Consider the following 13,254-nt stretch of genomic DNA (forward strand, 5'->3'; position numbering starts at 1 on the left):
GAGGCCTTTGAGAAAGAATTTTAAAAATAAAACTCAATATGAAAGTCTTTTTCTTCTTTAGCAAGTTTGGAAGAATTAGAGGTAAATAGCCGGAGCACCTAGTCACTAATGATAGAGAGTAGGTCCAGACAGTGCTGTTCTGAATGATGCAAATGTGATCATCAGAAAGATGTACTAAGACTGAGGTATTACATGACAAAGAGCTGAACTGAGCAATTTGCCAGCCAAATGCCCGCCCCTCCCCACCAACCCTTAGTTTGGGTTCATTTAACTTTAAAGTCTGTGTCAGTTTTGAATTTAAAATAAACTATTACTTGACAATTCTTCTAACCTAAAAGAAACCCAGGAAAATGGATTAAGATGAAAATGCTGTAGCTCTTTTATTTTGCTTTCAGTACAACTGGTAATTTTCAGCAATCCTCTTGATTCCTTTCATTGTTTGCCATGTATCCACGGGCATACGTAAAGGCTAAAAACTTACTTTGAGATACTACTTTCTTTTGCTTTGAGAGATTTGACAGTTTTCGGTCGTATCTTTCCTGGCAAGCCTTTGGAAGAAACATTAGTTTTCCCCATAATTGAGATATGTTGGAGTTTGGGGCCTAGGACCAGTATAATTTGGTGGTGGAAAGTTCAGGCTCGCTGTGTATACTGTCTGGGTTCAAATCCCAGCCCTACTATTCCCTAGATATACTCCAATTATTTAACCTCGCTAAGCTTCAGTTTCCTCACGTGAGAAGTGGGGACAGTAATAGGACTTACCAAACAGAGTCCTTCTGAGGTGCTTGGCATAGTGACTGGCAAATAGTAAGCATTCAATTCGTGGGAGCTATTATTATTTTGAAGGTAGGGAACATGTAAATGTGCAAATGTTTCCCATTTGTACGTGGCTCACATTTTGGGTATCTCTAACCATTTCCTCTCTTTCTCCTTCTTACCCAGTAGCACCGTAGTGAGAAATTAATAGGATTTTAATATTCATTTGTGTGTATCCAATAAAGTTTTTTTTCCTATTTTATTGGAAAGCAAAACAAAAAAATGAAAATCAAAAAAGTTAAATATTTCTTATTTCTGAAGGAGAGGATTGATTAAATTGCATTATTTCCCAGGAGTATATTCGTATTTTTTTCCCTTGTGGACAACAATGCTCCCTCAGCGCACTGCATTGGATTATTTGACTTTTTCTGCACCTTTAAGTCCAGTCATGGGGAGGAGGTCACGGTTCTCCCTTCACTCCTACAGCGGCAGTCTGGGTGTAACCTAACGCCGTAACATTTCATGAGACAGGAAAGAAACATCCACGTCAGTCATGATTTGAGCTGTGTTCCCATCCCTGGTTTCATCAAGTATGACAGCATAATTATAAGGCTTCCTGTACGAGTTACGTAGGCAACCAAGATCCTCTGCCTGCTTTCTCCTTCTGATGTGTGTCTCTTGTCTTGTAATGAAGTTCCTTACTGGTGTGTTCTTCATAGAATATGTTTATATGAGACTAATCTTTCAAGGGTCTCTGCGTGATTTCACCCCGAATTTCCTAAAGTTGTCTAAGACAATCTACTTATAATGACAACTCCAGGGGCCATGGGTGGCATATAGTGGAGGAATTCTAAAGACGCTGGAGGAAGTGTTGGTGCTTAGTGTAAATGTTAACTATGCTAAAATGAACAACTGGATGAGAGCATTCAGGGCTGACAAGAATTCAGGTGAGAAGTCCTAGCTGGTGGGGGCAACGAGTTTAGTTAACTGCCAGCCCAACATGAGCCAGCAGTGTGATCCAGCTGGGGGTGCCTGAAGATGGAATAGACCTGGTCTATGATTTTGTGTTTCCTCTAGTTGAAGCTTAGCAGTCGTCCACTTGGGCTGTTGTATGGAATTTTCCGGCATTGAAATAAAGGAGATAAAGGTGAAATGATCTTGAAGATCCCTTACAACTGTAAGTTTGGATGCTGCTTTTTTTTTCTTTTTCTCAATTTTTTTAAAGTATAATTTACCTCTAATGAAACATACAGATATTAAGTGTTGATGAGTTTTGTTAAAGATATACACCCATGTTACTCCCTCCCAATTAAAGACATAGAACACTTCCATTACCCCATAAAGTTCATTGTACTCCTCTACAGTCAATGTCCCCTCTCCATAGGTAATCACCATTCTGATTTCTATTAACACAGATTCTAGAACTTCATACAAAGGGAACCATATAGTATGCACTCATTTATATCTGGCTTCTTTCACATACAATGTTTTTGAGATTCATCCATGTTGTTGTGTGTATCAGTGGTTCATCCTGTTTTATTGCTGAGTTGTATTCCATCATGTGCATATACCACAATTTGTTTATTCAGTCTCCTGTTGATGGCCGTTTGAGTTGTTGGCTACTTCGAATAAAGCAGAATAAATATTCTTGTACAGATCTTTCAGTGGACATATGGTTTTGTTCCTCTTGAGTAAATACTTAGGAATGGAACTGCTTGATCATAGGATAGTTGGATTTTCACTTTATAAGGAGCTGCCAAAAAGTTTCCCAAAGTAATTGTACCATTTAACGCTGCCAGCAGCCATGTATTGAGAGTTCCAAGTACACCACAATCTGGCCACTCTGTTTTTCTTTTCATCATAGGCGTTCATTTCCCTTAGGTGTGTTCCTAAGGAAACCATAGAGATGATCACTGTTACTAGCAAAGGTTCACTTGAAAGTTAGCCTAAGCTAATAGGAAAAATCAGAAAACAGCATGCATTGATCACATTGGACTTGACTTTTGATTAAGGATTAGCATAAATCATGTGATTTACGAATAATCATGGGTGGGGGAAACATGCTTGTTAGTTTGTCGTTTCCTCATAGCTCCTTATATGGCCAGAAAGCTCTCCTTTCTGGTGTTTTTATATTAAGAACTTTGACAGTTGTCCTGTCAGGACAGGACAGTTTGTCCTCTTATCAGGAGGAAAGTAGTAATTTGCTCATCCATCAAATTTTGAGGTACTTTTGGAAAAGGAATCCCTGGAAAAATGGTGGTTGGTGTTAGGGGCTCTAGGAATAAAAGAGCAGGGTTGGACAAAATATCATGGATCTAGTATATATGGAAGAAAATGTTGGGTAAGGTGGCTCTCTTTTTTCTTTTTTTCTTAATTTATTGAAGTATTGTTGACTTACAACATTAGTTTCAGGTGTACAGCATAGTGATCATAGTGATTCAGTATTTTTATAGATTACAAACCATGCAAAGTTGCTATAAAATATTGACTATATTCCCTGTGATGTACATTACACCCCTATGACTTATTTATTTTATAGGGTGGCAGTTGGTACCTCTTAATCCCCTTCACCTTTTCGCCCCTCTCCCACCCATCTTCCCTGTGGTAATCACTAGTTTCTTCTCTGTGTCTGTGAGCCTGTTTCTGTTTTGTTATATTTGTTTGTTTGTTTTGTTTTTTAGATTCCACATATTAGTGAAAACACATAGCACACAAGGGTTCCCTTTTATCCACATCCTCGTCAACACTTGTTATTTCTTGTATCTTTCACAATAGCCATTCTGACAGGTTTTAGGTGAGATCTCATTGTGGTTTTGATTTGCATTTTTTTGATTATTAGGGATGTTGATATTGAGCGTTTTTTCATGTGCTGGCCTTCTGTATGTCTTCTTTGGAAAAATGCCTATTCAGGTCCTCTGCCCAGTTTTTGTTTTTTTTTTTAATAAATTTATTTATTTATTTATTTTTGGCTGTGTTGGGTCTTTGTTGCTGAGCGCGGGCTTTCTCTAGTTGCGGTGAGCGGGGGCTACTCTTCGTTGTGGTGCGCAGGCATCTCATTGCGGTGGCTTCTCTTGTTGTGGGGCATGGGCTCTAGGCTCGTGGACTTCAGTAGTTGTGGCAATGGGCTCAGTAGTTGTAGCTCATGGGCTCTAGAGCGCAGGCTCAGTAGTTGTGGCGCAAGGGCTTAGTTGCTCTGAGGCATGTGGGATCTTCCCAGACCAGGGCTCGAACCCGTGTCCGCTGCATTGGCAGGTGGATTCTTAACCACTGCGCCACCAGGGAAGTCCCCCTCTGCCCAGTTTTTAATCTGGTTGTTTGGTTTCTTGATATTGAGTTGTATGAGTTCTTTATATATTTTGGATATTAACCCCTTATCTGACATATTATTTGCAAATATCTTCTCCCATTCAGTAGGTTGCCTTTCTGTTTTGTTGATGGTTTCCTTTTTTTTTTTACTGTGCAAAAGCTTTTTAGTTTGATTAGGTCCTATTTGTTTATTTTTGCTTTTGTTGTAAACGGCTGTCTTGTGAGTAAAGAAGTATTTTGTGTGGTAGATTAATAATGTGCTATCATTTATTAAATGGTAACTATACGCCAGGCACTGGACTAAGTATTTTCATATATTCTTTTAATTTTTGCAACAACCTTACAAAATAGACAACATTAATTTCCCAGTATTATGGAAGAGAAAAGTGAAGTTCATAGAGGTTAAATAACTTACCCAAAGACACAACTATTACATAGTAGAGCTGTGTTATAGCTCTACTATTTGAACCCAACAGTGCCATGGCTGAGCTATACTTTGGTAAGAAAGTTGAACTGGTTGGTCACATGGAAAAAAGTACGTGTGTGTGTGTGTGTGTGTGTGTGTGTGTGTGTGTGTGTGTGTTATAGGATGACCAGAGTCTTTCCAACATAAAAATAAATTTCACTAGGATAAAATCCCGTGGGAGAAATGGAATGGAAATATGAGATTAAGGAGGAAAAGAAATGCTGTAAAATTTCTTTGTATATTAAAAAAAAAGAATGATATTAGGTATCAAATGGTATTTAGATTCTGTTGGATATATTTATTTATTTATTTATTTTTTAACATCTTTATTGGAGTATAATTGCTTTACAATGGTGTGTTAGTTTCTGCTTTATAACAAAGTGAATCAGCTATACATATACATATATCCCCATATCTCTTCCCTCTTGCATCTCCCTCCCTCCCACCCTCCCTATCCCACCCCTCTAGGTGGTCACAAAGCACCGAGCTGATCTCCCTGTGCTATGCGGCTGCTTCCCACTAGCTATCTATTTTACGTTTGGTAGTGTATATATGTCCATGCCACTCTCTCACTTTGTCCCAGCTTACCCTTCCCCCTCCCCATATCCTCAAGTCCATTCTCTAGTAGGTCTGCATCTTTATTCCTGTCTTGCAGCTAGGTTCTTCATCACCATTTTTTTTTTTTAGATTCCATATATATATGTGTTAGTATATGGTATTTATTTTTCTCTTTCTGACTTACTTCACTCTGTATGACAGTCTCTAGGTCCATCCACCTCACTACAAATAACTCAGTTTCATTCCTTTTTATGGCTGAGTAATATTCCATTGTATATATGTGCCACATCTTCTTTATCCATTCATCTGTTGATGGATGTTGGATATATTTAAATAAATGACGTATCTGCTTTAATTTAAAATGTCCATATTTATAATGCTTTGGTAATTCTAACCTTTATAAATATTTAAATTTATGATGAAAAATGTGAGATGTCAACTTAAAAATGGGTGAGGAAGTTACACTGTTTTCAAACTTCTTTTAAGCGACATGGTAGTTAAATTTTGAATATCATGACATGTGAAGGGTAGGGGTCCTGACTACTTAGTCACTTTTTAATCCTTGCACTTAATACAGTGCCCAGAATATACAAAATTCTCAATCTCCATCTGGGGAATGAAGATGCAAGGACAGTGACGCACTGTGAGAGGCTGTGCACAAAAGGCCCAGGGCTGCAGAGAAGACTTCATCAGGACCAGTGCACAGAACTATCCAGCCTTCCAGCTTCATTTCCTCTGCTCAGAAAATAGCGTTCTAAAAGGGTTACCTGATGCCAATAGACTGAAATAATTTTAATGATGATAATTGTTGTGATCATGGTATTTTACAGCTGAGAAACCCTCTATAGAAATCAGTTCATTATTATCCTGGATGGGGGAGTATGACCTCTCCTTTCTTTTCTTTTCTTTTCTTTCTTTTTTTTTTTTAATTTTGAGGTTTAATTGACATAGGACATTATATTAGTTTCAGGTGTACAATATAATGATTTGATACTTGTATATATTTGAAATGATCACCACAATAAGTCTAGTTAACATCCATCACCATCCATAGTTGACAGAATTTTTTTCTTGTGGTGAGAATTTTTAAGATCTATTCTTTTAGCAACTTTCAAAAATACAATACAGTATTATTAACTATAGTCACTATGCTGTACATTATATCCCCAGGGCTTATTTATATTATAACTGGAAGTTTGTACATACGTATTGACCCCCTTCACCTATTTTGCCCACCCCCACCTTTGGCAACCACCAATCTGTTCTCTGTATCTATGGGTTTGGTTTTTTTAGATTCTACTTTTAAGTGAGATCATACCGTTATTTGTCCTTCTCTGTCTGACCTATTTCACTTTGCATAATGCCCTCAAGGCCCATCTGTGGTGGCAAATGGCAAGGTTTCCCTTTTTTATGGCTGAATAATTTTCCATTGTGTTTATATACCACATCTTTATCCATTCATCCATCAATGGACACTTAGGTTGCTTCCACATCTTGGTTATTGTAAATAATGCTGCAATGAACATAGAGGTGCAGATATCTTTTCGAGTTAGTGTTTTGGTTTTCTTCAGATAAATACCCCAGAAGTGGAACTTCTGGATTGTATGATAGTTCTATTTACATTTCCTTTATATATTTTGGTTCCCATTGGCTATGGGCTTTCATCAAGTTGATTTCTCTGCCTCAAACAATGCTACATGGCTTGTGCAAGGGTCAACAATTTGGTGAAGGAGGTAAGGACTGGGGCAAGAAGGAGAGAAAAGGACTTTCCAGCTCAAGTATTCTTTACTCCTAAGACTGTTATGAGTGCAGCATAGGGTCATCGATTTCTATCCATACTGGGGACAAGTGGAATTTCTTTGTGGTTCATCCATCCATCCATTCATTTAATAAACATATATTAAATGCTCACTTTGTGCAAGATCTTGGAATAGAGAGGTAAATCATACCCACAGTGACACTTTGGAAGAGGGAAACAGATCAGTAGGTAAATGCATATAAATGGAGAGAGCCTGTTTTCACCTTACAACCTCCCAGCCCTGAGATAAATGCTTTTGCCATTTTCATCAGAAGGAGGGAGAACACAAGCTTAGAGCCTTCCGTTTCCTCACCCACTCAAGTGAATCAGGGAGGGCCTCAGCATTCTCTAAATGATGTGCTGTCCAAACATATAAGCCGAGGAATGGGGTAAAACTCAGTGGAATTAATGTGAGCTGGGTTCCTGGACTTTTTCCATTTGCTTTAAAAGGTCAGCAAGTTTAATGTGGAATACGTGTGGGGAAAGATGAGCTTTGGGCAAGAATGAAGGAAAGATTCAAATACTATCCAAGGTGGATGAAAGGAACTAGCTGTGTTTTATCTTCAAAGAGGCCATGTAATTGGGGTCCGCAGTTATAAGTGGTGGGCGTGATATGTCTGCCAGCCTCACACATCTGTTTAGTGGCAATTTGAATCCTGATTGCGTCTAACCTGGCTCGGGCAATCCTGCCCCCCAGTTCATGCCTATTATCCTGCTGTAGTTATTAACAACACGCTCTTTTGCTCTCAAAGTGTCCTAAGTTAGAAGGCAAATTATGTGGCCATGGTAGTAACTCAAGAAGCGAAAGTCAAGCCCCATCTGCATTCCTCATGGAGAAGTATGACCAAAATATGTTTGTTATTAAAATCTTTCATGTTAACCTTTTACTGGTGTGGGAAGTTGTAAATCTGCTGGAAATAATAAGGTCCAACAAACATTGTTTCCGCAGGGCTTGTGTTAAGAGAGTAAAGGAGACAGAAAAATGAATAGGATAGAGGCCTACTCTGGAAGAGTTCATGGACTGACAGAGGTGACACAGAAAGAATAATGTGTGCTTGAGACACTAAAGGTTTACATCCCTAGAACTAAAACGCTGGACCAGGAAGGGACCTGGGGATAATCTTACCACCTCACTTTACAGATGAGGATGCTGTTTGCCCGGGTTCACATAGCCTTTAGGTGTGGAAATGGGGGCTTTGCCTGGGACTGTCCTTGTTTATGCCTATTGTCCTGGCATAGCTACTAATAGCATCCCCTTTTGATCTCAAGAGTGTCCTGGTTTAGATGATAAATGATATGGTTCCTCTACTGTAGGGAGCAGGGTTTCTTGACTCTGACCAGTATTTCTCCACTGTGGCACTATTGACCTTTGGCACTGGATAACTCTTCATTGTTCGCGGGGCTGTGTCCTGTGCATTGAAGGATGGTTAGCGGCATCCCACTCAAGGCCAGTAACAGCTTCCCTCCCAGCTGTGACATTAAAACTGCCTCCAGACATTGCCAAATGTCCCCTGGGAGGCATAATCACCCTGGTTGAGAACATCTGCCCTAGACAGTGACCTCGACAGTGGTCAGGCAGACTTTACCAGGTTGCCACAAAACTCTAAAATATAACCTACCAAGAGTACTTTTATTTGCTTCTTTTTTTTTTTTTTTGAACTGTTCGTATGACAACCTCAAGGAAACTATTTAAAGCAAATGCTTTAATGGGAAGATATTTATTTCAAAAAGCCCTCAAGCAGAATTATTGTTTTCCAGGTAAATTAATATTTTCTGTGAACAGAATATTCTCCTACACAAAGGGTATAGAATCTGAAATGTTGGTGCACGACTGTGCAACAGGTTAAAAATCATATGGATTGCTATTTTAACCTGTTGCCCAAGTGGAAAACAAAAAGGAGAGAGGATAGTAAAATTATTTCTATAATACTTGGAACCTACTTTTAAAGTGATATTTCTGAGTATTTTTTTTTAATAAACGGGGAGAGACAGTGCTGCCCCAAACTGTGAAATTGGTATTCTTCTCATATACCCCACTTTCACTCCTTCTCCTATATTCTCTCCAACTTGGAATTATTATATTAAATTTTACCATAATGAAAAAGACTTACCTGTTCTCAAGAATAGTTTATTGATTCAAGCAATATATACTAAGCGGCTCCATGCCAGCCTGCTCCAGTGCTGGAGATGCACTGGTGATCCCTAGTCACTGCCCTTGAGATGCTCAATGTCTAATGGGAACTCATTCATGCCCAGGTGGACTTCAATGATAACATTTAGTGCATGGTGGTTCTCAGACTTGAGTGTACATCAGTATCACCTGAAGGGGTTGTTTCTGATTCACTAGGTCTGGAGTGGGGCCCAGACAAGTTCTTCAGTGATGCTGATATTGCTGGTCTGGAGACCACACTTTGAGAACCATCGGTTTTATCTCAAGGATATTTAGGCTTCATTAGCATTCAGGAGCACCCAGGCAGGGTGGTAACCTGGCTTCTTTGGCTTCATCTTCCTCAAGTCTCCCCTCCCTGTCTTTGCCCCTTTCCTTCCTCTTTTCATTTCCCATTTCACTTCATGTACCCAGCATTCTCATGCTCCCTTGACGCTCCTCTACCAAACATTGCTCTTAAGGAAGAATTTTATATCAAACATTAGGGTGGCATTAAGGCAACGTCTTACCTTTTCTAGGGTAATTGGCATTAGGACATATCCCTGCTTATGAAATGGGACACAGTGTGTATGTCGACTTTTTAGGACTGATTTAGGCAAATCTCCTCTATATAGGAATCCTTACTGCACTGGACCTGTTGGTGTGGTTGTTACACACACATTAAGGGGTCTCTGCCCTATGATACATATACACACAAGCACCAAACAAACAGCCACCTGTATAGTGACGGTGTGATTGTTAAGGCACCTTCAAGTCCTGATCTTTTATGATGATTTAAGCAAATCCAGGGTCTGGGTAAACCTTGCTGAAGTGTCAGGATTGTCCTCTCTCTTGTTTAGATGCTAATGACACTCAGAAGACCCCACCACCAGCACCATCACCATCACCACTTTATTCATACCTATCAGTTGGCAAGAGAGCAAAACATGTATCCACCCTCCTACTTACTGGGATTATGAAAATTAATCTAAATATGGAAGTATGTGCAGAATGAAAAATTTTAAATGACATCTTGACTTAAGGAATATTATTAAAGTTAAGTCCTCTCACATTCAAAGTAATCACTAGGTATTAACAATAGGAAGAAATACTTCCTTTTTAAAATTTTGATGGTTGTTTTCTCTTCACCCCCATATTACTGGGGTTAATCTTTCTTTGATAAGAAAGGGAAAGAACCTACGAGTTCTTCTAGTGTGTGACGTTGAGGGAAATTCAACATGAACACTCAACCTACCAATGAGTTTGTAACAGGTCATGTGTCTATTCATCTGGGTTAATGTCATGTGCAGTTAATGACTGACTAGTCTAATTGGTTCTTGATCTAGTTAACTTTTAGCTTAATGGTTGGATCTGAATCCCAATTAGAGCAGTGAGTAGAAAATAACATATGTGTAAGCGTTGTGACCAGTGAATTTGAAGAATAAGAAAGAAAGAAAAAAAGCAAATGCTTTTATCTCTAGAAAAGTGTGGCACAGGCAGAAATTGTCTTACTCTCTCCCATTGCTCCACCTCCACTCTAAGGAGAAGCAGAGAGGAGCTTTGGTGATGAGGGGACAGGAAGGGAAGGAGGAAGACAGTTTCTACCTGGCCTAGAGATTATGTTTCAGGAAAGATATTTGTGTATTACCCTGCATTTCCCCGTCATATTTTAAAAAGTCCTACCCACCCATCCTCTTACCATCTGACCATTCTAGAAGCCAGATACATAATGATGATGCAGACTTAGCAGCCTGCTAAAAGCAATACTGGGTACAGGTTCTGGACATATTATTGGTAGCCTTATCATGCTCTGAAACTGTTTGCAAAGCTACCAAATATTTAAGGGAGGATGAACTGTCCAATCAGAATGAGTTGAAGTATCCTAGAACAATAATGATAATAATATCAGCTGCAGATTATAAGACTTACTATGTATTCCTTTTTTGATAAGTACCTTTTACCCCTTTGGTTCCTCAGAGTATTACACTGAAACATTGTGATACATGGAGAGGCTGAAAGCATAGTGAGTACACCAATTAGGAATGCACTTGGCTGCAAGTAACAAAACTCAACTTCTAAATACCAGGCAAAGTGTGAAACCCTTTTCAAATATGGTTTTTATCTTTATAGCAACCCTGCAAGATAGGTTTTTTTTTTTAATAAGCACAGAGCAGTTAACTAACTTACCCAAGGACCAATCTTAAAATAATAGCTTTGCCTGGTATTTTTCAAATCAGTAAAAGTTATAACATTGCTTGAGAATATCAAAACTTCTAAATCAATACAGAAAACTCAGGATTAATTTCTGTGTCACCTGATGAAACGCTCAGATGGGCAAGTTCCTAAGTGGAACAGAGGCCCAGGGACAAGGTTATTGTTTAGTTAGGGGTATCCATGGGATGTGTATTTTGTAATTATTACAAGTGGATACCTGAAGGTAAAGATTGCTTAGAGGTAGGGGTGGTTGAGTACAGGGGTCACATGTCCCTTATGTGGTAGATATCATCGATTGTCTCAACAACCCTTTCCAATAGCTTTCACCCTTGCCTTCTTTTGTTATAAAGGATATAGAGCTTGAAACCTTATTTTCTAATGAGATATAAGTGGACATCTACTTAGGGTGGTTCTGGGAAAGTTTTGCTTTCTGAACATAAGAAGAGACTGTCAGCTACCATGGTCCTCTCTCCTTTATCCCTGCCAGGAATGTAGACTCGACATATGAAGCTGCACCAGCCATCCTACAACCACAAAGACAAAAGCCTGTGCACTAACAATCATGGAGCAGAAAGAGATAAAGAGCTGGGTCTTTGATGATATCATCTGTCTCGGATTGCCTGCCTTTGAACTGCTCGCCACATGAGAAAAATGAACTCCTATTTGTTTCAGCAACCGTAAGTTGAGTTTCATGTTATTTACTGTTGAATGCATTCCCAACTGACATCCCCTCCATGGGATAAGCCTCACCTTCCCCCATAATGTTTTAATATAATAGCCTGACTAACCAAAGGAAAAAAGTATTGTACCTGTCAGAAAAATGATAGAAAGTGAAGCCTTGTAATGCATGTAATCAGCTTTGTAAATTGTGAAGCGTAAGTCATGCTTGCAAATTGTGAAACATAAGTTTCTATTTGTCTACAACAGTATAAGAATGATAAATGTATAGAAACAGACAAAAAGAAGAAATCAACCTGTAGATTAGACTATTGTTCAGCATGTATTCATTCCTTCCCACCCTACTTCCCCAAAATTCCATGGGAGAAGTGTATTTCCCTTCCACATTGATGTTAGACTTGGCCATGTGACTTGCTATGGTCAATGGGTTGTGGGCAGAAGTGACCGCCATAGTCTAGGCCTTAAAGAGATATCAGGTGTTTCTGCTCTACACTCTTACATTTCTGTCATCACCATGAGAAGAGCATACCTCGAGTAAGCTGCTGGTCTAACGAGGATGAGAGATGTATGGAGCAGAGATGAACTGAACCCATAGCCTAGAGCCAAGCCCAGCCAAAATCTAACTGACCCCAGGATGCATGAGTAAGAAGTAAATATTTGTTACTGTACATCACTGGGTTTTTGAGGGGCCTTGTTATGCAGCGTTAGTGTGACAATAGCTAACTGATACACAACCCAGATAGCATAATCTCACAAAATAAACTACAGTTATTTTAATTTTTAAACAAATGTTAGTGTTGTAATGACCTATAATAACATTCTAAGTGGAACCCAATTTATTAACAAATAAAAAGCCAACATTTACAAAGACATATTTTTATGCAATAAATTAAGTATTTATTTGCTTAATCCCATTACTTCAGGAATTAGGCATCTCCCTAAATTTAGCCAGTTAAAGTAGGTGTTCTGTTTTTTCCTCACCGAAGCTTTAGCTTTATTCTTTCGATCTGCTTCTGTCCTTCTTCTGTTAGTTATGCTGTGATCAATAATACCTACTCTTTAAATTTTTGTTTAACTAGATCAAAGAAAGCCTCTCTTATAAAACAAACAGAAACAAACTATTGAACGGAGAAATGTTTTCTTTGCTTGAAAGTAATATTTGTTCTAAATTCTATTTGTTATCTATTATTGTGTAACAAATTACCCTAAAACTTAGAGGCTTAGAACAACAGTAAACAATAAGCAGTCTCAATACATTAGGGATTCAGGAGTGGTTTGCTGGGTGATTCTGGCTCAGGGTCTCTCATGTGGTTGCAGTCAAGATGTCATCCA

General features: G+C 38.8%; 1 long non-coding RNA gene across 1 annotated transcript in view; it reads left to right on the forward strand.

The window, feature by feature from the left end:
- The window catches only part of LOC130706222 (uncharacterized), a 220,911-nt gene extending 209,040 nt beyond the window's left edge, over nt 1-11,871 (forward strand). Inside the window, exon 4 of the long non-coding RNA XR_009006593.1 lies at nt 11,732-11,871. This is a non-coding gene — a long non-coding RNA (uncharacterized LOC130706222). The remainder of the gene's footprint in view (nt 1-11,731) is intronic.
- Nucleotides 11,872-13,254: the final 1,383 nt, after the last annotated feature.

The sequence above is a fragment of the Balaenoptera acutorostrata genome, chromosome X (genome assembly GCF_949987535.1).
Source record: "Balaenoptera acutorostrata chromosome X, mBalAcu1.1, whole genome shotgun sequence".
Taxonomy (NCBI): domain Eukaryota; kingdom Metazoa; phylum Chordata; class Mammalia; order Artiodactyla; family Balaenopteridae; genus Balaenoptera; species Balaenoptera acutorostrata.